Source organism: Protopterus annectens, chromosome 3.part0 (genome assembly GCF_019279795.1).
Source record: "Protopterus annectens isolate FY-2018-M chromosome 3.part0, PAN1.0, whole genome shotgun sequence".
Classification (NCBI taxonomy): Eukaryota; Metazoa; Chordata; order Ceratodontiformes; family Protopteridae; genus Protopterus; species Protopterus annectens.
In genome coordinates, this window is record NC_056731.1 from 247,165,119 (window position 1) to 247,187,941 (window position 22,823).

Genomic DNA, 22,823 nt, shown 5'->3' on the forward strand with positions numbered 1-22,823 from the left:
GGATGTTTGAAAGACGATGTTGGGAGGCCTGAATTAAATGGATGTGTAGGCATGTACAACTGTCAAAATGTTGGTACTCCATCAGATTGTATTGATGACTGCATGATACACAGTTATACTTTTCTGACTAGGTGCATCCATGCATACACACACACACACACACACACACACACACACACACACACACACACACACACACACACACACACACACACACCAGTTGATTGTAGTGAGATTAGAAACCCTACCTAACTAGGTACACAAGCTAGACAACTCAGTACTTAAAGTAAACACCACATCACAAATCTGACTTTTACAATGGTGTTTTTTTCCAAACACCTTTATTGAATTACCACTTGTGACACAAGCAAATTTACATTCATATAAAAGTAGTCAAATTATATTAACATAACAAATGTTATACTTCACATATATTGCTATATATCATATAACCTAAGTAATATTACATAAATTATTCACTTCCTTCTTTTTTTAAACAAGAAACATTTTCATTAAACCATCACTTACTACATTGGCAATCATACATTTATATAAACAAACCACACCAACACAATCCTAGTTGCAAGCATTTTACATCACAAACCATACTGACACACTCCCAGTTGCAAACATTAAACATCACTTATAATCTACCCAATCTTTCTCACTCAAATATTATATAGCTCATTTAAGTCATTCTGCCTTTTAGGCCTCATTCCTCCCTTGATGGATTGTTCCCACAATTCTCATTTTTCCTATGTAGTTTGCTCCTACCCTTTTCTAAAGATCTCAGTTCCAGTTGTTTTATCTCTGTTACTATATTCACTACTTCCAGAATAGTTGGTTTAGATTTTGATTTCCATTTTCTAGTAATTGCTTTTCTGGCAGCCACCATTAATAGATGCAGCAAGGCCTTACCATGTCTAGGCAATTCCGATTCTGTGCCATAGCTCAGAAAAATCATCTCCCTCATCAGACCAATCTGCCCAATCAACATCTCTGACAGTGCATCCCGCAGGGAATTCTTAAAGTCCACCAACTCAATGCACTCCCAGAAAATATGTTTCCAGTTATCTCTTTTCTTCCTCTTCACACCTCCAACATTTACTGTCTACCTCAGGAAAAATTCTCTGGAGTCTAATTGGGGAATAACAGTATCTATGATCTATCATTTCCAGGTAAAAATCCTAAATTTCTAGATTTTGTTGCATCATATTTGGGAGACATACATATAGCCTACCTTTGTTTCTTTGTGAATTGCTTATTCAGTCTATCTTCCCTATCCTTTCTAATCTCCTCTGATTCATTCTTATAGTTATCGTGCAATATTTTATATGCTCTACTAATTATTCTTTTTTTAATGGTTCAAGATTCTTTTAAAAACTCTACCAGTGCTGGTCTTTCGTTTAGGACCCCCCTCCCCCTATTTCTTTCTCTTTGCCTATAATCTGATATCAATCCTGATAGGGAAGGTAATCTCTAACCTGCAGGCCAAATAAATTCTTGGCATCTTCCCATTCTATCACCATTGGGAGACCTGTATGAAATGGATGGGTAGCCATTTACAACTGTCAAGATATTAAAGACCTGCATGTTACCAGATTGATGATTGGAAACACAACAACAAATACTACTGTTTGCACAATGTGCGGGTATACCTTAAAAAGACAGCTTTATAAACTATATGCAAACAGCTACCCACATTACTACAAGTATTGGAAACTCTGAATGTGTATTGTCAGTATAAAGATGTACATAATATATAAGAAAGCATTTTTGTATTTATTTCTGTAGTTTAGTTGATATATTTTGGAATGAGCGCTGAGAGACCAAGTTCCAAGTGTATGGGTGCAGGTATATGTTATTTCCTTAAAAAGTGCCTTCCCTTTTTACATGTACTTTCATGTTTTTACATGTACTTTCATGGGATGAAGACTAAATGGGCAGTAATCATCATTAATTCATGTTATTGTGCACTTTACATAGCACACCGCCAAGCAATTGGTTTGCATGATCGATGGCAAAGTCTTTTCACATGCAAGATGCACATTTACGCTGTTTTCCTTGTTTGCATATAGTTAAGCGGCAGGCAAACATGAGAGTTCTATTGGTTTGCTTACCTCTGTGCAAATATGGTAAGCAGAGAGGCACGTCAGTCAGCAGTGTGGATAGTACTGAGTGTAAGAAACATACCTGTTGCTTAGCTGATTTTGTGGCAGTAGGTGTAAATGCATTGAGAGATTTCTTTTTGAGCCCAGATGATACAGGGTTTAAATCCAGGTGTATCTAACAGTTTTAATTATGTATTTATAATGCAATGAAATAATGCTTTATTCTACTTTCATTGTGTTTTACCTTATTGCAGTGCAGCAAGGAAACTGTCGTTCACAATCCCTCAGCATTAATGTGCAATGCCAAACTCCACGCAACCACAGAGGACAAAAAGGAAAAGGCTTCAGTGGGTTGCTTTCACTTATGTGTGTAGTGTATGATTCTAATTTTTGACTGGATTAAAAGTGTTAAAATGGGGTAGCTAGGAAAGTGGTGAAATGGAGAGCAAGCACAGGGAAGAACAAAGGGAAAGCAATAAGGGAATGTGCAGGAGGGAGGCAAGAAAGAATCATAGCTAACCACTTCTCCAACAGGGTGAAATGAAAACATGTGTATAATATTAGCTGAATTTTGACTGTCACCTCAACAAAGAGGAGTGACAACAACCCAATCATGTTGTATTGGCAATTGGATCAAATCAAGTGTGTCAAGAAGACACCTGTGAGATGTGGAGAGCTAAGTATGGTTCAATATTTTTTGTGGAAAAGGTGCCCATTTTATATTTTTTACTTCATTAAGAGAGGAATATTGGGTAAGATACGTAGGTATTTCTGTGTCAGGTAAGTGGAGTAGGTGAGGAAGCAGATGCAGACAAACAGGACAAACAAGACAAGACATAGGGACAGTGATGGAGACAGCAGTTTGGGGGATACCATGATTGGGGATAAGGAGGGGGGCATTGGATGGCCATGCCCATCAAACATGGGGAGATGAGAATCTAGTCCTCACTGGCAGAATTGTCATCACTGTCCCCTTTCTCTGCTGGCTGTTGGAGTGCTTGACATCTTTTCCTATGGACCATAAAAAAAGATCATCCTCTCCATCCAGCATAGGTGTGCACCAGTGGTGCTGTGCATAACCCTACACACCACGTCTGGCAACTCCTGGTGGGTGACAAAATCCCCACCTCCACCACTACTCCCAGAGGGCACCACAGCACCAGCTGCTGGAGTAATGCTACCTGATGTGGAGGGCCTAGATAGTGCAGGTGCAGCAGAGGCAATACTGCCAGGTTGGGTCCCAGATGTGATGGCCTTTGGTGCAGGAGCCAGTGAAGTGAGGGCAGGCTGTGCCATGGTGTTTGGCCTACCTCCCTGTGCTGTAAAGCATTTTGTGAATTGTCAGAAATGGATGACATGGAAACGTTGCGACCACACATATTAAAATAAAATAAGAGAGATAAGGGTTGAGGTAACAGAAGAAAAAAAAAGAGATAATTACTACCATCATACATGGCATACAATGAATTATTACAACATAAAGAATTTATTTTTACTTTTACATTTAAGTATACTTCTTAACAGCTACAAACTATAACTGATGATTGCTCAAAGTAATCCTGAAAATGTGCATATATTGGACACATACTTGGTCAAATTATATAGATTAAGTTAACAACAGGGCATTTATGCCACTTCTGTTGAGATTATTATGTAATATTTTAAATAATTTGACTATATATTTGTTACTTGAGGTATTTGAACCCACAACATCTGACTACAGTATTAGAATTGACTCCTACAGTCGTCTTGTGCTACACACTGAAGCATGCATGCTTGCTTTTACAGTTAGGATATGCATGTTTAATTTGATATGACTGTACAGAAGAGCAGTAGTTTAGATAAAATAATAGTTACGTTCTTCTGCATACATGCCCATGCTTCCCTCAGTCTTTCAAAACACTCAGCATGGGCCTCCCTATTCACCATTATATCCTGATTGGCTGTGAAATAAAAAGAAGAGAACAGCATTATTCATGTCAGTCTTGCTTATATGCAGCTGTATATCTAGTTTAAATTCTCTTTATCTGTATACTTACACAACTGATGGATGTCAGCAGTCCTAAACTCAGCCAGCCACTGGTTGAGTGTATCCTGCTTACATCTTTTAAGGTTATGTAAATGGTGCCTACACTGTTATTCAGTGCATGGAATGTCAGTCACACTGGAGACAGCCTTGGCCAGACTATTCAATGCTTCAGACTTGTACTGGGAGACAGTATAGTCCCAAAACAAAAAAGCCAGCACCATGTGTTGTTGCAGAATCCATTTATTTACAAAGTAGCATCATACCGGTTTCGGCACACTAGCCTTCCTCAGTGAATAGTAATGCTAACAAAACCATGTGTTTATATACTAATACATCCATACTTCCTATTGTGTCATTTCCTGCAGTTCAGTTAATAAGTTCATGAACATATAACACAATATAAAATAAACCTACATTATAAGTGGTCATTTAAACCTGGTGAAAACAAACCTCCTAGTTTGACAATCCAATATTTCCTCCTTATTATTCAAGACAGAATGCCAACCTAGTTTATTAGCCCGTTCTCCCTGTATCCTGTCAATCACTGAGCAGTGGGATGGATAATTTGGTGTTTGTATAAGGCATTGGTCAACAGTTTGTTGCGGATGTCATTGTAATGTTCTGGCATGTGAATCCATAGGGGACGTGATGTTTGTCCAATATAAAAAGATGAACAATTGCAGGTAGCCAAATATATAACCCAATCTGATCCACAATTTCCAAAACATTGTATATCAAATACCCTGCTTGTGTTTTTATTTGTGAATTGTTTAGATTTGAGTATATATTTACAGAAGGAACAGTGTCCACATGGAAATGACCCCAAAAGTTTTCCCCCTGTAATAGTCAATTGATAAAGCAGAGACAAACCACTATTACTCTTCTTATAATGTGCAAAATGAGAACCCTGTGGTATGAAAATAAGCATTGATCCCCTAATATGTGATTCAAGTCTTCATTTTCCATAAGAATGTTCCAATGTTTGGTTACAATATCCGGGATGAGATGGATGTTCCTACCATAGGTGGTTATAAATCTAATCGGCTGTGCTTCCACTGTGTGAGTCCTGTCCTTATATACAAGTAGCTGTGATCTATCCTGAGCAGATGCAAACTGACTAGCAGCTTGTATATCCCGTTGTTGGTAACCCCGAGCCTGGAACCTGTATGTCACATCCTGTTGGAAAGTAACAAAATCTTCCTTTTCAGAACAAATCCTCCTAATGCACAAAAACTGCGATTTGGGTATATTCCGTATGGTATGGTGTGGGTGCAGACTAGTGGCATATAGCAAGTTGTTATATTGGGGGTATTTCCTATACACACTGGTGGCAAGAGACCCATCCTGTTGTTTAGACACTGTAACATCCAAAAAGTTAATAAAGTGCTTATCAAAGTTCAGTGTAAATTCAATACCCCATTTATTTTCATTTAGATATTGGACAAACTCACCCAAATATTGTTGGTCAGCACGCCACACCATCCAACAGTCATCAAGGTACCTCCTCCAGATGTCTATCTCATTGATGTATATGAGAGGTGTCATAAATAAGATGTTCCTGAAGATACCCCATGAATATATCAGCGTAGATAGGGGCAAATGAAGCCCCCATGGCAGTACCTCTGGTTTTCCAGTAGCATTCCCCATTGAAATAGAAACTGTTCTTCGTCAAGACGTGTTCAGCCATACAAACTAATACAGTGTTAAATCCAGCTGAATAAAGATCCACCCTCTCTAACCAATGCTGGAGCACTGCTAGTCCTGCCCAATGGGGAATGTTAGTATAGAGGGCTTTTACATCCAGTGTACACAGTAGCCATGTTGGTTCTAATTGTGTCTCTGATATAATCCTGAGAAACTCAGTGGTATCTTAGATACGTGCTAGTACATGTTTGAGTATTGGTTTGAGATAATATGTTAAAAAATCAGAAAGCGGTTCCGTCAAGGATCCGATACCTGATACAACTGGTCTTCCCGGAGGTTTATCCAGACTCTTATGTATCTTTGGTAAAAGATATAAAATTTGTTTTTGTGGATCCTTCACCATAAGTTGGTGCAACATATGCTCCTGTATGATACCTTCCTCTACTGCTAAGTTAAGAAATGAGTCTATCTCCTTCTTAAAATTAGGTGTAGGGTCTAAGGGCATGTGCATATAGTGCTGAGGGTTGAACAGTTGGCCATTTCCCTCTACCAGATAATAATCTGTGTCCAATATAACCACCTCCCCACCCTTATCCGCAGTAGTGATCACTATATTGGTATTATTTTTCAATTCAGTAAGAGCCTGTTGTTCTGGAACTGTAAGATTGTGGTGCAACAAAGTGGAATCACACAACCTGAAATGCAGATCTTTGAGAACCGCCTGCTGAAAAACACCAACATATTTATTCATAGGAGGCATAAAGGCTGATTTGCCAAACCTGAATTCTGTAGATCTTTGAAAGGTTTCACTGGAACCAAAAAACATTTTTAGATTTAATCTATGGCAAAAATCCAGGACATCATTCACAATTATATTCTCATCAATGACAAAACCAGGAACATAGTTAAGACCTTTATTAAGTAATTTCTTTTGGTTGTCATTTAACTGGACCAAAGAGATGTTATGTATGTTAAAATCAAGCTCTACTGCGTTAGCAAAGTTTGGAGAAGTCCCACCATTGTACCTGTGTTTATGCTTGTGCTTCCTCCCACCCCTATGCCTGCCAATTCTAAAGGGTGGTCACTATTTCTGGATTTCTTTGGTGTGGTTGAAGCCTGTGTGTTGGAATAATCTATGTATGTGGAAGATGACTCATCCCCCGAAGTACTACTAGGCTGTGAGGCCATTTTCTTCAAAACAGATCTAGGTTTTTTTCTTCTGGAAGGAGTATATGTGAAATCCCCACAAATTTCTGATGTTCAAAGGGCTTTTCCCCTCTGATAATCAGTGACATCCCTATTAAATTTATGTATTTTTTTTGTCCTTAGTTTGTTTTTCAAAAGCCAACAAATCCTTGGTTAATTTATTAAAACAGTTGGTATTTGCAGGTAATCCTTCAAATTTCTTCAAATCATTACAAACAGACCTAACTTCACCAACATTCTCCTATATTATACATTCATAATAACTAGCTAAAATCTGAACAAAAGAAAGGGAGGCTTGCTGTTGCACTTCCCGCCATTCTCTTGTCAGTGTTTCATCTATCCTACCAACCAGAGGCTGTATTTTGACCCTCAACCCCCCCCCCCCGGGGGGGGAGGTAATATTTTTGCTTAAATAAGCTTTAAATAATTTAAGGTGCCAGACATTGGTACATAGGGTTTTCATACTTTTATTCAATCCTTGAAATAATTGATTGCAGCCGTCAACTGGATCCCTGTTTTCACAATTGTTATCCTGATTAAAAGGTACACTAACTACACCAGTATCTTTCTTGTCGGCACACAGGCCCTAAAGTATTGCATCTAGATCCATGACCATAAGCTTCACAATCACAAGTACATCCAGTATATATCTCCCTACAATAATACCCCAGATCTGTGCACCTCAAAATAAGTACTACAGGGTCAGTCTCCAGTATCGGCACACAATGAAAAACACTGACAAGGATATAATAAGAGACAATATAGTCCTCCTGCAAGAGCCTTCAGCTGTGGTGCTTAACAAGGCATTCAATAAAAATTCTGGACTCCTCGACATCCCACCTTTGATCCCTAAATTGGGCATCTTCCTTTCTATCTCCAGACATGTCCAGTCAGGGCAAACAGCAACAGACAATACTGCATTCCTGTCAATTCATGTTATCATGTTTACTGCTAGTGTGCAAACCTGAACAATGATGCCAACCACATTTGTGTGATGTTATGCAGACAGCAACAGTGTCAAACAGAGAGGAAAGCAGTTTTTGAAATATGAAGGTTAATCTAACAGTTGGCATTAGTTTATGGGAGTAGTTGCTGCTGTAATTGTTAGTTGATTCAACTTTGCAGACATGTATTGCGGGCATAAATTTTATGGCCTGACACTTTTTTCTGTGGCTTTACACACTGATAAAATAGATTTCTACAATGTGGAATTCAAACCTATGCATTAGAGACAAAACATATTCTTTAACATAGGTGATTTTTCATTCTTGCCACAGAAGAAGTGCTTGTTGGATGTGCTCATGAATTATATATAAATACACATGACAGAGTGAGGGGTTAGAAGTGTATGTGTGTGACCTGACAAGGTCCTGGTTTATACATTCATGTGCGTTTCACTATCATTCAGGTCTAAAAGACATCCAAGGCCATAGAAGACAGTTATAGTTACAGAATCAGAATAGTTAGTATACCCTCTGTCACACATATAATGAATATTAGCTCCACTGCTATACATACTTATTGTTATTTATAATCATGTTTAGTTTTTTTGTTTTTTTTAAGTGAGTGGACAAGTATTAATAAAATTGTTATTGTGCTAGATTAGTACCCTGGCTCACGTGTATTAAGAGCATACACTTATACCAGTTGCCACAGGGAAGGTTGGACTACATGTGTATTTTTTACAGTCATTACTATGCACAGAGCCCATTGCAATTGAAACCTTGTTTGTCAAAGCTGCTTATTGCTTATACATATACATCAAAGTGCTGAGTGTTTAAATATGGATGTGTTTGACTTGACACTTCAGAAAATAAATGGGTAATTAACCATAATTCTACTGATAACCACAGTTACACATTATATATATATATATATATATATATATATATATATATATATATATATATATATATATGATACCCTGTGATTGCTCAGTGCACCTGCTGTAGACAGTTATTTCTATGTTTATTGTTTTCATGTTAATTTTAATATAAAGTAAACTGAACAGCAATAAAACTTTGGACTTTGCTGGATCAGAAACCATACTCACCTGTATTGCAACCCTACACCTACAACTGCATTAAGAAGTAGCTGTATATTTCCATATTCGTTATTAAGTGTGTGTGTGTTAACCACTGCACAATGCTGCTTACTGTGTTTGTGCAGCGGCAAAACATAGAGGATACAATGTATCTGTTTTGAAATTGTCTACTGTCTGCAGGTGTTCTAGACCTGCAGGTGTTGGGGGATGTTGCTAACCGCCACACAATGCCGCTTAGCAGTTTTGTGTGACTGAAAGCAAAAGATGCAGCAATGTAACCTTTTTGAAATTGAGAAAGTCTACATCCTGTCTGCAGATGTTCTGTCTACTTCATGTGTTGGCCATTACGTCAGCTTTGTACAGAGCTAAGAGTCATGCAAACATGACATGCAAAGCTCACCTTGTTTTATCCTTGTGAGCAATGATTATTAGATTTCATCCTTATAAGACAAATGTGGGACTTGAACCGTGATCTTTGCATTGTGTTAATTTCTCTCTTATTGTAGCAGTAATCTCAGACATGCAATCTCTAAGGCATTTTGTTTCATTGTCCTTAAAATGTATGAGATTATTAAATGACAATAATTAGAAGTTATGTACTCACCATAACGTTCCATCTGAGTAGGTGTATTCATTTGTCTGCAACCTGTGGGTCATGGATCCGATATCGGATCCGAACCGGCATGGTTTTCCAGCTATGGATCCGAGCTCTCAGCTCCTCCCCTCTCCCATAATGCCCTGCTCTCCCTACATGACCTCAGATCGAGTTTGCCAACAATATAAATACCCTGAAAAGGGTAACACATAATATGCAGGAAACTGAAAAGGCCAGGGGGATAGGAGGGCGGGATGGTTGCAGACAAATGAATACACCTACTCAGATGGAATGTTATGGTGAGTACATAACTTCTAAATCTGAAGTAGGAGATTCATTTGTCTGCAACCTGTGGGACAGAGTCCCCAGCTACCTGAATCTTGGGCGGCCATCATGGAAGGATATTCCGGAGCACCGCGGAGCCAAAGGATGCTCTACCCCTAGATGTAATATCCAACTTGTAGTGGGAAATAAAGGTATGAGATGAAGCCCAAGTGGCTGCTGAACAAATATCATCCAGAGAAATCCTAGCCTTAAAGGCCGCCGAGGTAGAAACTGACCGGGTTGAATGGGCATGTACTCCCTCCGGTGCGGGCCTTCCAGAAGCTTGATAAGCCAATAAGATGCACTGCGAAATCCAGCGTGACAATGAGACTTTGGAAATTGGCTTGCCCAAATTAAATTTAGCAAAGGAAATAAACAACTGGTCGGATTGCCTCTGACCAGCTGTCCTGTTTAGATAAAATCTAAGTTGCCTGTGAACATCTAAGGAATGAAGCTTGTATTCACCCTTGTTTTGATATTTAGGAAAGAAAACAGGGAGGATAATGGATTGATTAATATTTGCTTCAGAAGCTACCTTAGGAAGAAAGGACGGGTTGGTCCTGAGGTATACACGGTCCGGATGAAAGACCAAGTAAGGAGGCTTGGCTGATAAGGCTTGAAGTTCTGAAACTCTCTTGGCCGAGGTAATTGCTACTAAAAAGGCCGTCTTGAAAGATAAAAATTTCAGATCTACCGTCGTCGCAGGTTCGAAGGGGGGAGCGGTCAAGGCCTGAAGGACCAAAGAAAGGTCCCAAGGGGGAACCACTTGCTTTACAGGGGGCCTGAGAAGAAAGGTACCTTTTAGGAAAATCTTACACAATTTGGCAGACATCAGTGGACTGGAGTCGTGACCAATATGATAATGAGAAATTGCCGCAAGTTGCACTTTGACCGTAGAACTGCTGGCACCATCATTAAAAAGAGTGGTTAAGAAGTCAAGCACCAGAGGAAGGGGAACTGTGAAGGGGTTTAGACCTTGCCGCTCCGCCCACATGGAGAACCGTTTCCACTTGCTGCGGTAAACTTTCCTGGCGGATGGTTTATGAGCCGCCACCAGGATGGCTTTAACTGGAGACGAAATACCGGGAGTCCTGATCAGGAGTGGAACTGGAGCAGCCAAGCAGTCAGCTTCAGGTTGTCCAGATTCGGGGCTGATAAGCGGGAAGGGTGAGATATCAGATCCGGAATGGGATCTAGAATCCAAGGAGGATTCACTGAGTGAGACCTTAGGAAAGGGAACCAGATCTGTCGAGGCCAAAATGGGGCAATGAGAATCATTCTGCACCCCAACCGAGAGGCTTTCTGAAGAACTTGGAGCATCAGAGGCAAGGGGGGGTAAGCATAAAGAAGACCGGGTGGCCAAGCATGCACCAGAGCATCTCTTGGGGTATCTCCGGGAGGAGGTATTAGAGTGAAAAAACTGTCGCACTTGGTGTTTGAGGGAGACGCAAAAAGATCGCAACAAGGAGTTCCCCACCGTGCGAAGATGCGTTGAGAGACCACTCGTAAGGGGTGAGAATGGTGCGACTGAGTTTGTCCGCAAGGATGTTGGACCGACCCGGAATATGCATTGCTATGAGAAAGCGGTTGGTGGAGATTGCCCATTCCCACACTCTCATGGCTTCTCGACAAAGAGGGTAAGACCTGGTTCCTCCTTGCTTGTTGATATACCAGACGACAGACATGTTGTCCGACTGGATCGCAATAGTTCCCAAGGGAAGAAAGAAGGGCCTGAAGTGCTAGCAATGCTAAGAGCACTGCTCTCATCTCTAGAACGTTGATATGCAGTAAAGTCTCTGAATCGTTCCACGTGCCTTGGACCGTCCGGCCTGCAAAATGCCCCCCCCCACCCGAGGCGGGAGGCGTCCGTGGTCACCGTGGCGAGAGGGGGAGAAGCACAAAAGGGGCGGCCTCCGTGGAGATCCGGAGAGTGGAGCCACCACAGGAGGGACCGCTTGCAAGCCTTGCTGATCGCAATGGGATGATGCATAGGAAGAGCAAGATACGACCACTGAACTAGGAGTGTCCATTGAAGGATGCGCATATTGAACCTGGCAAGAGGAAGAAGAGCTATCGCTGCCGCCATGGACCCTAGAGCCCTCAGGACCAACTCCGCCGGAACTGAGTTGGAGTGGAGAATGGCCCGCACCTGGAGCTGCAGATTCTGAATTCTGTCCGCAGTGAGGAAGGCTCTTAACCGTCTCGTGTCTAACCTGGCACCTATAAAATCTATGAACTGCGTGGGTGCTAGGTTTGATTTTTCTGTATTTATTGTGATGCCCAGACGGGGAGCTAGAAGGAGAAAGAAGTCTCGCGCCAATAATAGTAGATGCCTTGTTGGAGCGGTGAGAAGCCAGTCGTCCAGGTAAGGGAAGACCTGCACCCCCTGAAGCCTCAGGTGGGCCACTACCACTGCTAATACTTTGGTGAACACCCTGGGGGCTGTGGTGAGACCAAAGGGAAGGACCCGGAATTGGTAGTGACTGGCTCCCAGCCGGAAGCGGAAAAACCTCCAGGAGCACCTGTCCATTAGTATGTGGTAGTACGCATCCTTGAGGTCTATGGAGCACATCCAGTGATTTTCTCCCAGAAGGGGGAGAATAGACTGCAACGTGACCATTCGGAACTTCTCCTTGGGAACTGCCAGGTTCAAGAGTGAAAGGTCTAAAATTGGTCTTAGATCCCCCGTCTTTTTTGGCACTAAAAAGAACCTGGAGTAGAACCCTGATCCGATCTGGTCTGGGGGGATGGGCTGGACGGCTCTTTTCTTTAGCAGATGGCCAATTTCTGCCAAAGCGGCCTCCCACTGACCGGGTGGAACGTCGGGGAGGGACTTCAGTTTTGGCATGTGACGAAATGGGATACGGTATCCTCTGGATATGATTTGGAGGACCCAGCGGTCTGATGTTATGGACTCCCATGCCGCTAGGTGCTCCGAAAAACGTCCCCCGACTGCCTCCAGAGTGGAGCAGCCGGGCAACCCTTCAGGGCTGCTGCGCGGGCCGTTCAGAGAAGGGTTCTCTGGACCCGAAGTTCCTGGGAGCCCCTCTGCCCCTGGGGCGGCGTCCTCCCTGTCCTCCTCTGCCACGGAAGGACTGGTTGTCCGGAGCGGGTTGGGATTGCTGCGACTTCCAGAACCACATCTTCTTCTGGCCCTTTTGGTTCCTAGAATAGGGCCTCTGGGGCACAGAGAAGCGGATTCCGACGGCAGACAGCGTCTTCCCGTCCTTTTCGCTCTGGGTCAAAGTATCACGAACAGTTTTGCCAAAGAGGGCAGAACCATCGAAGGGGACGTTCGCAAAAGACGCCTTGAAGGGCTCCGTGAATTCGCAATGACGGAGCCAGGCCTGATGTCTGGTAACTAGGCCTGCCCCTGTGGCTCTAGCGGCACCTTCCGTAGCATGGGACAGTAACCGCATAGAGGTATTAGTGACGGACCTGAGAGTGGCCATACGGGTGGAGTGCAAAACTTTGTCCTCCTCCGACATGGACTCTGGGGGGGATGCAGCGTATTCCTTGATAAGATCGCGCTGCATCCTAATCACATGTGCCAGGTAGTTCAGCGCTCTTACTGAGAAGGTCGCTGAACTAAACATCCGCTTCCCCAAGCGGTCCATCATCCGAGACTCCTTGCTCAGGGGATGGACTGAGGGACTCTCCTGAGCAAGTTCCCTCTTGGTGGCTGCCGCCGTCAACATGGCATCTACTGGAGGCCCCTTACTCCAATGGGCACGGTCAGCCGGGGGACTAAGTATACGGTCGGGCCTTTTTGGGATTGGCTCCACGGTGTCTGGTTCCTTCCACACCCTGGTGGTAATCAGGTCCACCAGTGGGTCGGCAGGAGGGGACACCCAAGAGGTAGACGGGCCCGCTTCAAATGCCTCCAAGAACACGGACTCGTCCGAGGAAGACTTGGGGGCAGACCACCCCCCCTTATGCGAAGCATTTCCATGATGTCTCCAAAGGAGACATCCTCAGGGGGTGATCTTGGGGAGCCTTCCCCTTCCTCCAAGTCCGTGTCTTCAGTGAGAGACTCGGGGGAGTCTATGTGCCTCCTTTTGCATGTATGTTTGCGGGGGGCATCCTCCGGGGGGCTGTCAGAGGACTCCTTGCAAACTGTGACCTGTTCTGAAGGAACAACTTGGGGCAAAGGAGCGGGCTGTCCCAATGGCCGGATGGTGGAAGCCTGGCCCAGTGCAGATGGAGCGCAGAACGGAGCCGAAGCAAGTGCCGGGGGTCCGGAAACCCTCAACAGGGCCCTCTCCACTACATCAAAAGCCGAGGGGGAGCCGGCCTCGACCAAAGGATCCGATAATCGGCTCCCCCTGGGATCCGAAGAGTGGATCGGAGCCGGTGCCGAAGCGCTTGGATCCGAGGGGACAGGGCGCTCCGACACAGACGGCGCTGAAGGAGCACTGATCCCCCCCGGATCCGAAGCTCGGATCCAGGCTCCGAGAGGTCGGATCCGAAGCACTCAAGGGCAGGGTCGGATCTGAAGTACCGAGTACTATCGGCGCCGACCCACCCCCGGCTCCGAAGCTACTCGGCTCCAACTGCTCCGAACCCGGGTAGCGGGTCGGAGAAGGAGCTATAGGTTTAAAGAAAGGGGTCGAGCTCCCCCCCAGAGGGGGGGGAGGCAAGAGCACTCCCATCTGCATCTGGGCCTGGATGAACCTTCTCATCATCCGGTCCAGATCAGCATCCGATAAACTATAAGTCGATCTCGACGAGGCTACTCAGGTAGGCTAGCCTCGACGGAGATCGGGTCTCCTCCTCCTCAGGTCCCGGTGAAAAGCACACGGGCGACCGGAGCCGAGGAGGGGGAGAACCAGCAGACAAGGAGGCCGGAGGAGAAGCCCGCTTGGCAGGCAGGGCCGAAACTGAGGTCTCGGCCCGCCGCTTATGGTGCTTCTCCCTCCGGTCCTTCTTTCTAGCTTCCCTCTCCTCCGAACCACTACAGGGAGGTTGAGTCCCAGGAGGAGGAGGGGAGCGGAGGAGGAACCGTGACACGGTACCCCGAGGCGGAAGCCGGAGCCGAGTCCGGGGGCAAAAGTCCCGCCAGGACCAGCTTCGACCTCTGCTCCTTCAATGCCCTGGGGTTGAACCCTGCAAAAATGGAACATCCAGAAGTGAGGTGCTCAACCCCAAGGCATCGAACGCACCGAGTGTGGCCATCAGCAGGGGAAAGCTTATGGCCACACTCGTAGCACTTCGAAAAAATAGCCTTAGGTTGTTCAGACATCCTAAGAGCCTAGCTTTTACTTAAACTAATCTAAAAAAAGTAAAAGTAAACTAGTCACACAACACAGGCCCAAACACACACTACACTACCAGTGAGGGGAGGGAAACTAAATATAAAAAGATTAATAAAACTAAACAACTTTAGCTACAAAAAGGGAAACCTAAACTTTCACACAAAACTGTCAAAAAAATTAAATTTTAGCACTAGAAAAAGCTGAATAAGACACTTAGCTGTAGAGCTCGAGAAACCAATCTGGTCACCAGCGCGGCAAACTAGATCTGAGGTCATGTAGGGAGAGCAGGGCATTATGGGAGAGGGGAGGAGCTGAGAGCTCGGATCCATAGCTGGAAAACCATGCCGGTTCAGATCCGATATCGGATCCATGACCCACAGGTTGCAGACAAATGAATCTCCTACTTCAGATTATACAGTTTTCAACAAAGGCAGGGGAGTTCGGATATTACTGAAGAGAAACTGAGAAATGTGTGCTGCTCACTTCTGTTTAAAACCTTGTTACAATTAATTCTACACTTTGAAAGTGTATCTTAGCTGACACACCCACTGCAGGTTAGGGAGTCTGAATTGTTGTGTATTCCTTCTCCCCCCACTAACCATTCACAGCTGCAATCCATTAGCAACAAATGCTGAGGTAGTGTCTGCACTATGTTTACATCTGCTATATGAATCCAAAAGACTGGGATTCAGCAATTCTAATGAGATTACACTTCGTTTGCATACAGTATATACTGTTCTCAGAGGCATGAGTCTACACCATAACAAGGTAACCGTGTAGCAAGGGAACTTGAAGGTGAGAGGACTTATGTATTTGTAGAACATAGAGGATTGACATTCCTTTAGATGTATCAGCACAGAAGGCTTCTGATGTCACTAAAGTATGCTTGTATTTTTCAGGTACATGCTAGATTTGTTCACGTTATGAACAGAACTGTTATTTATATGCATTAGGGGATTAAACTGTTATCTGTATGCACTTCTTATACTTTACTGTTGGCATAGGTATTTTTGCCATGCATTGACTTTCACAGAGAGCCTTATTAACTGCCATTACAAGTGTTATTGTTAAAACTGGTTACCTGACAGTCCTTTCTATCTTATTCCATGGCAATGTAAAATACTATATTATCAATGACACAGGGGTGTAATGCTTCAACCATGGAGAGTGCTGGGCACAGTCAGAGGTGCCTAGCAATCATACACAATTTACTTTTAAGTTGTACATGTGCACATATTTTGTGAAAAGTGCATAGGAAGCATTCATAACAGGTGACTTATATGTTATTCCTTGGATTCTACAAACTGTCATTTTCCTGTTGTTTTGAGGGTGGTGGAGCCAAGTACTATTTGTGTATTTCCACATCGCCAATTCGGCTTCAAGAGTTTTTCTCTTGTAACTGTGTAGTCATTCTGGTATTTCCATGTGTGTACGGGGAAAATTGTATGCAACTAGTGTCATGTTATAGCATAGCATTCAGGAATTGATGTATGATCCTGCATGCTGATTCCTGTAATATCCCAAGCATATGCCGTCTTGGCATCTGAAAGGTTCCTGTAGCTAAAATAAGTGCTACACATACCTTAGTCTCCATAGGTATTGGTTTGCTCTTGCTCTTAGTTGGGGATGACAGAGGTTGCAGACTTCCTGTAGTGTGTCTCTATCTACCCTGTAGCACTCTACAATTTCAACATCATACAGACCGCGGTAAGTTAAGAAGGGTCAAAATACCCTTCTTGGCTGGGGTCTATTTGCAGCAGCAGCAGCATAGACTTGTGCGTATTGCACATACATATGTATAACAGCAACTGCAGCCCCTAGCAGTACTAGATTTTGGTATTCACAGGAAAAACCTACACTGAGTCTGTACAATTGCTTTATAGCTTGTTGAATTGCTCCTCCAAATTGAATTGGTTGATTAGCATACAGTTCAGCTGCTTATGCTGTAATTAGCACGCCACAATGTTTACCATGTGGAGCTGCTTACTGGATACAAAATGGTATGCTACAGTGTATGTATTGCACAGTGATGTGAACACATTTTTAGCAGACTGAGTAAACTTTATTGAATCTGCACCAGTTATAAAATACTAGACATCAAAGCAATGAGAATCAAACTTTGGTTTGAAACAGATTTTTTATTAGGTCACAGCTTTTATGACAAAACTTTAGGACAAACATTGAAGTATGGCTACCATGCAGTGCAAAACAATGTAAATAACTCAAGATATACATTTATCTTTTGCTAAGAATAGCAATGGTAGCTACATGCATTACCAGAGCTGGTGGTGATGGTAGGAAATGCTAAAGAAACACACTTTGAAATGCTATATATAGTTAATAACATTGCCAAACAATGTAGCTTGCCTGAAGGTTATGAAACAAATTCATGAGGCTATTAAGGAATTTTGTGCAGGTGCAAACATGTTGAACTTGCACGACTTATTTAATATTTTTCCATTCTCCATCTCCCTGGGACTTGTCTGATAGCCACTGTACTTTTACCCAGTCAGCCTATTCATCAGGGAGAGAGAGACACGCATCCTTGGGCTAAGTTAAAGTTCAATGGCCCATTCAATTCTGTTGTGGAAGCTTATTCAGCTCATTCATTTCTGTCTAGTGTGCATCAGGTGCTAGAGAGTAGCTAGCTCCAGGGCCTAAGAAGAGGCCTGTGCACCCCTCCCACAGGTGGCTTGCAGATTAAAAATTGTTAACTGGTCAGAATGAGGAGCTGTGCATACTCCTAGCCATACTTCCCCTTTCCCAAACCCTATTGGTTGCATGAGCCAATCTGTTCATTACAAGCAGAAATTATACTCAGCCATCATTAGGTGTCACCAGTGTTACATGACTAGGATCATCCCTTACCCAAGGATAAATAAATTGGCATCATTCACTTAGGTTTGTCCTCCTTGCTCAGTCTTTCAGCTGACGGTACCACTAACTGAAAACAGGTTATCTGAGCTGTAGTCAGAGCTTCATCCCTCTTAGTCACAGGCAAAGACTCATTTAATGGTTTTATGCATGGCTTTGCTCAGAACAGGCAAAAAAAAAATGAATGTAGATCATCAGATACTGAACCAATGAAGACTTTAGGTATATGACTGAACCTAGAATGTTTTACAGAAGCTAAGTATTTAGAAGACTTAACTAATTTGGTGATTGGTTTCACTGATATCTATGATCCAGAAGAAATTCATAGACAATACACCTGTGACCTGACATGACTGGTAGAACAAGTTATTAATTTTGCTTTGAATTTTAGCTTGAGAACTGCCTGTATATCTTTCTGTTGGAAGGGAGGACTACTGTTATGGCTGCATGTTCCGAAGAGGGAAGAGATTGAAAAAAATTTGTAGCAAACAGCATACAGTATTGAAAATATGTCACATGCTTGTCAAACAGTACTGCCTGTTGAATAGCATGCCAACATTAAGAATGACTAAATGAGACTGTAGGTAAAAACATTGCCTAGTGAGCATCATGCTATACTCAAAACGAGTGGGTCTATATTAAATTATCAAAAGCTCCCATGAATGAATGGCATGTCATCAAAAATGCCATTCATCGATTTCTGCTCTTGTGGGGAGCTGTGCCTCTCACACCCCCGGCTAATTATATATACCATCTCCGAGATCACACTACATTGAAGAAAGGGCAAATTTTCCAATCTTCCCTGTATCACAATCTCACTATGAACAGTTTGGTGAATGGCATGTTCGATGTAAGAGCACTGAAAATGCCATTCGCTGAACAGTCTTTTCAATAATTTAATAGGGACCCAAATTGAGCAAAGGTTCAAGTGAGGATAGCAGGGACTGCCACAGTAGTGAAATGCCTAGAAATGATACAGTAGGTCCTGAGGAGGAGCACACTCAATGGTAATGTCAGCAAGGACATTTGTAAGAAGTGAAGAAACAATGCAAAAAGTGCTGTTGTGTTTACGTTATATTACTTTTACCTCACAAGTGGCCTTTGGAATTATTGCCTTTTACAACTTAAACAACTGAAACAGATTTTAGTAGCAGCGCATACACTAATGAAGAATGACCTGTTTAAATGTGTTCTGTTTTTTGTTGTTGTTGTTGTTGTAGCCATATCCTGAAACTGAGAAGAATATTTGGGAAGGAAAATGGTGTGTTTTTATTATCTGAGTCAGGAAAGGACATTTAAAGGTGGTCAACACATGAAAGGAACTGAATAATGAGGATTAATTAAAAGAGACGTGACATTGTTTTGGATGCATTTTGGTACCACTATTCCCAAGAAAGACAGCCCCATTGATATGAGATACAAAAGCATCTTTCTCTTCTCATGCCAGGTTTGTGTCTGCTTTTAAGAAATTATCATTTTTAGCTGTATCAATGGCTCAACAGGTAGCACACTCACCTTCGATGCTGGAAGATAAAACAACTGAGGGTTCTATTCCCACTCCAAGTATTTAGATTCATCTTTCCAATACTGACACTGTGTTGCAGAATAAGAGGAATTCTTGACTCCTGAGTGTACCATCCTTTGAATGAGACATTAAATTGACACTGTATTTACCTGAGCTGGTGGTAGCTCAGGTTGATGTAAAAGAGCCCATGGTAGTTATCAGAAAGAGAAGGGGAATTTATTTGATGTCCAATGCCATCTTGGATCTCCCATGAAAAGAGGCTGCTAGCTTTGTGTGACTTAATCCAGTCAAAAAAAGTGTATAATGAATAACAAAATTAATTGTTCCAGAACATCTAAAAGGTAATGTGTAGTTCTTTATTCTGTTCATATTTACTTAATACCCAGTGTGAGTGCATTTCTTGTCTAGAATAATTCCATCACATTTTCCTATCTTATATGAACTCTGTGTATGTATTGCTGTCATTCGATGATTCAAGGAATGTGTATGTATAGTGTTTTACAATGTAAAATACTGAAGATTCACAGTTTTGTCCCTTGTAGTTGTTTTGGTCATTTTATACATCAATATTTTGCTGAAAGTGATAAAATAGTGATTAGTTCTTAATTCTAGCAGTTTCAGCTAGAACAGGTTTTTCACAGAGTTTGGTATTAATTTAACAAATTGATTAACTGGACCCAGTAATATTTGCAAACTTCTTTTTTTTCCAAGACATCATGGGGGGATGCCTAGGCTATGCTTAGGCAGCATTAAGATCCATCATTAAATACAATTTTTGTTCCAGAAGATGTTAACTTTATATAAAACAAGACTTAAAATGATGTTATTTGATTACTTAGTAGTTTAACTGTGTGGGACTGTCAGCAGGATAAAGGTTGAGGGTTATCACTGCAAGTGCAATAATCAATAGTCACTGTGTGTCGTTTATTCCTTTGCAATATTTCTGAGTAATAAATGGCACAATGCCATATTTTCCTTGCAGCAAATAAAATAAACCACTCATACTGAGCTTTAGATGATAAGGATAAGTTATCCACCTAGGTTACAAGCAAGCTGGGTGACCTGTGCAATCTTCTGGGTTTTACAGAGCTTTCTATAACCCCACAGAGGGGGAAGGGGCTCTCCCTCCCCCTTAAACAATAAACAAATGCAGTGTATCTTTAGACTGAATGTGGTTTTAATGTATTTTGGGGATTCATTAGAAATCTATAATTTGATCAGAAAACATTGTAGTTGTTTCTGCTAGGAATGTGAAAGTGAGTCACTTGGATCAAGGAAATGAACATTTTTTTCGCAACACTACATCTTCAGAATGTATAGTTATAGTTTTTTTTTTTTTATGAAAACACCTTCCTGGAACCAAATACAAAGTTTATAGAGGTAATATTGTAAAGGTGGACCTTCATGCACTTGACAGACCAGATGTCCAGTGCAAGACTCTGGTCATGACTTACGGAGCTATTCTGAGAAAAATATAAATTGTTTGCCTGTCTCAAATAAAACAGTGTTGATTACTGTGTGTTTATTTTTCTTGTGTATTCCCAGTAAAACAAAAGAACTTGAGACATGAATGATGTTGCATTATCATGATGCCCTTATCATCTCAGAAAGTTAGCTAAAATAGCACATGGTGAATCCTAATAGATATTATAGCTTGTTTCACAAATAATCCCATAAATGATCAGAACAATGATGGAGTGATGCTTTTACTTAACAAAAAGGAAGCTTTTCTTCATGTTGCTGTGGCTCTAGAAACCATTATTCTGTCTGGATTGTGATCCAGAAATGGCTTGTTGATACTAGCAAGCTATTAGTTTATAGATATATTTTCCTACTCCTGCCTGACTTATGTACTACTCTAGAATAGGCCTTGGATAAAGTATAACAATGTCACCTTTCCAAGAAAATTCTGCTAACCCCATGTGATACAAATCATAATTAACTGAGGTAGACTTGGATCATACAGAAGGTTGCTTGAGAGCCTTAACAGGATACCATACACTGTTATCTTAACTGATGCTCACTAATCAGTCTAGTATGATGGTATTAAGTCCATAAGTCATGATGAGAGGCTTGCAATGGGCATCTAGACTGTCAAGTGCATGAAGGTCCCTCTTGACAATGCTACTTCTATAAACTTTCAACATTTATTGTCATTGTTTTATAGATCTTAAGCTCACTGTATCACCCCTCTGTTGCTCACATATGTACAAGATGAATGAAGATTTTTAGCTACAAAAGGGATGCTTTGGAATGGCATCAGAATCCTCATGATGTCTAGTGAACATTATTGTACTGTGATGTGTTAATGTGATGTGGCTGTGCCATAAAGGCACTGTTTTCCTTTAGGCATAGTTGAGTGACTATATAAGTTCAATGGCTGGCTAGTAAAACTACTTAGTGGCTTACAAAACTCCCAGTATAGCCAGGAGGGCTACTGCGAGTACAGACGGATAAAAAGTTCTTTTGTAAGCTGTTTTGGTGTGGACATTTGGAAAACAATAGATAAGTATGCCAGTGTCAATGGTGGCTAGTGAAACCACTTAAGAACTACTGCATGCCATAGCATATCCAGGAATGTATCCCCTGTTTACATCCCCTCAGCTGACTATCAGCTGCCTGCTGCACCATTTTTCCTTAAGTGTAGCCTTGGTGTTATCCCCCAGGACAGGGAATACACCAGTGGTGCATTGGATAGGGAAATTGGAGATGAGAAGCCTGCAGCATCAAATACACTGGTTGTGCATGTCAAATTGGATTTTTTGGTACTCCCTAAGTGGGTGGAGGTACTATGTCACATGCATCACCACACCCACTGTTAGCTGCTTCTTCCCAGATGCCATTGTTTTACTGGCAATTAGTTCAATCTTGATTCTTGATGCGTCTTCACTGAGGACAGAAACCCTAGCTTCCCTCTTTCTTGGAGTGAGCAAGACGGCAAACTCAGTCTTTGGGTCCCAGCCACTAGCTAGCTGATCTATGTATAGTTATTTACACATACAGAAACTGTGTGTGTGTGTGTGTGTGTGTGTGTGTGTGTGTGTGTGTGTGTGTGTGTGTGTATATAGCCAGGGTAAACCTGTTTGGTTACTGATGGTCCTCATAGTAATGTTGAGATAGGGGGAGCACAAGTGCCATGTGTGGCTAGTACACCTGCTTAATGGCTAACAACCCCCATAGTATGACCAGACATTCTGTTATTGTAAATGTAGGATA

General features: G+C 42.2%; 1 long non-coding RNA gene across 1 annotated transcript in view; it reads left to right on the plus strand.

Annotated features, from left to right (window-relative positions):
- LOC122796330 overlaps positions 1-20,696 on the plus strand; it is a 330,736-nt gene extending 310,040 nt beyond the window's left edge. The window contains exon 3 of the long non-coding RNA XR_006363961.1: positions 19,303-20,696. This is a non-coding gene — a long non-coding RNA (uncharacterized LOC122796330). The remainder of the gene's footprint in view (positions 1-19,302) is intronic.
- Positions 20,697-22,823: the final 2,127 nt, after the last annotated feature.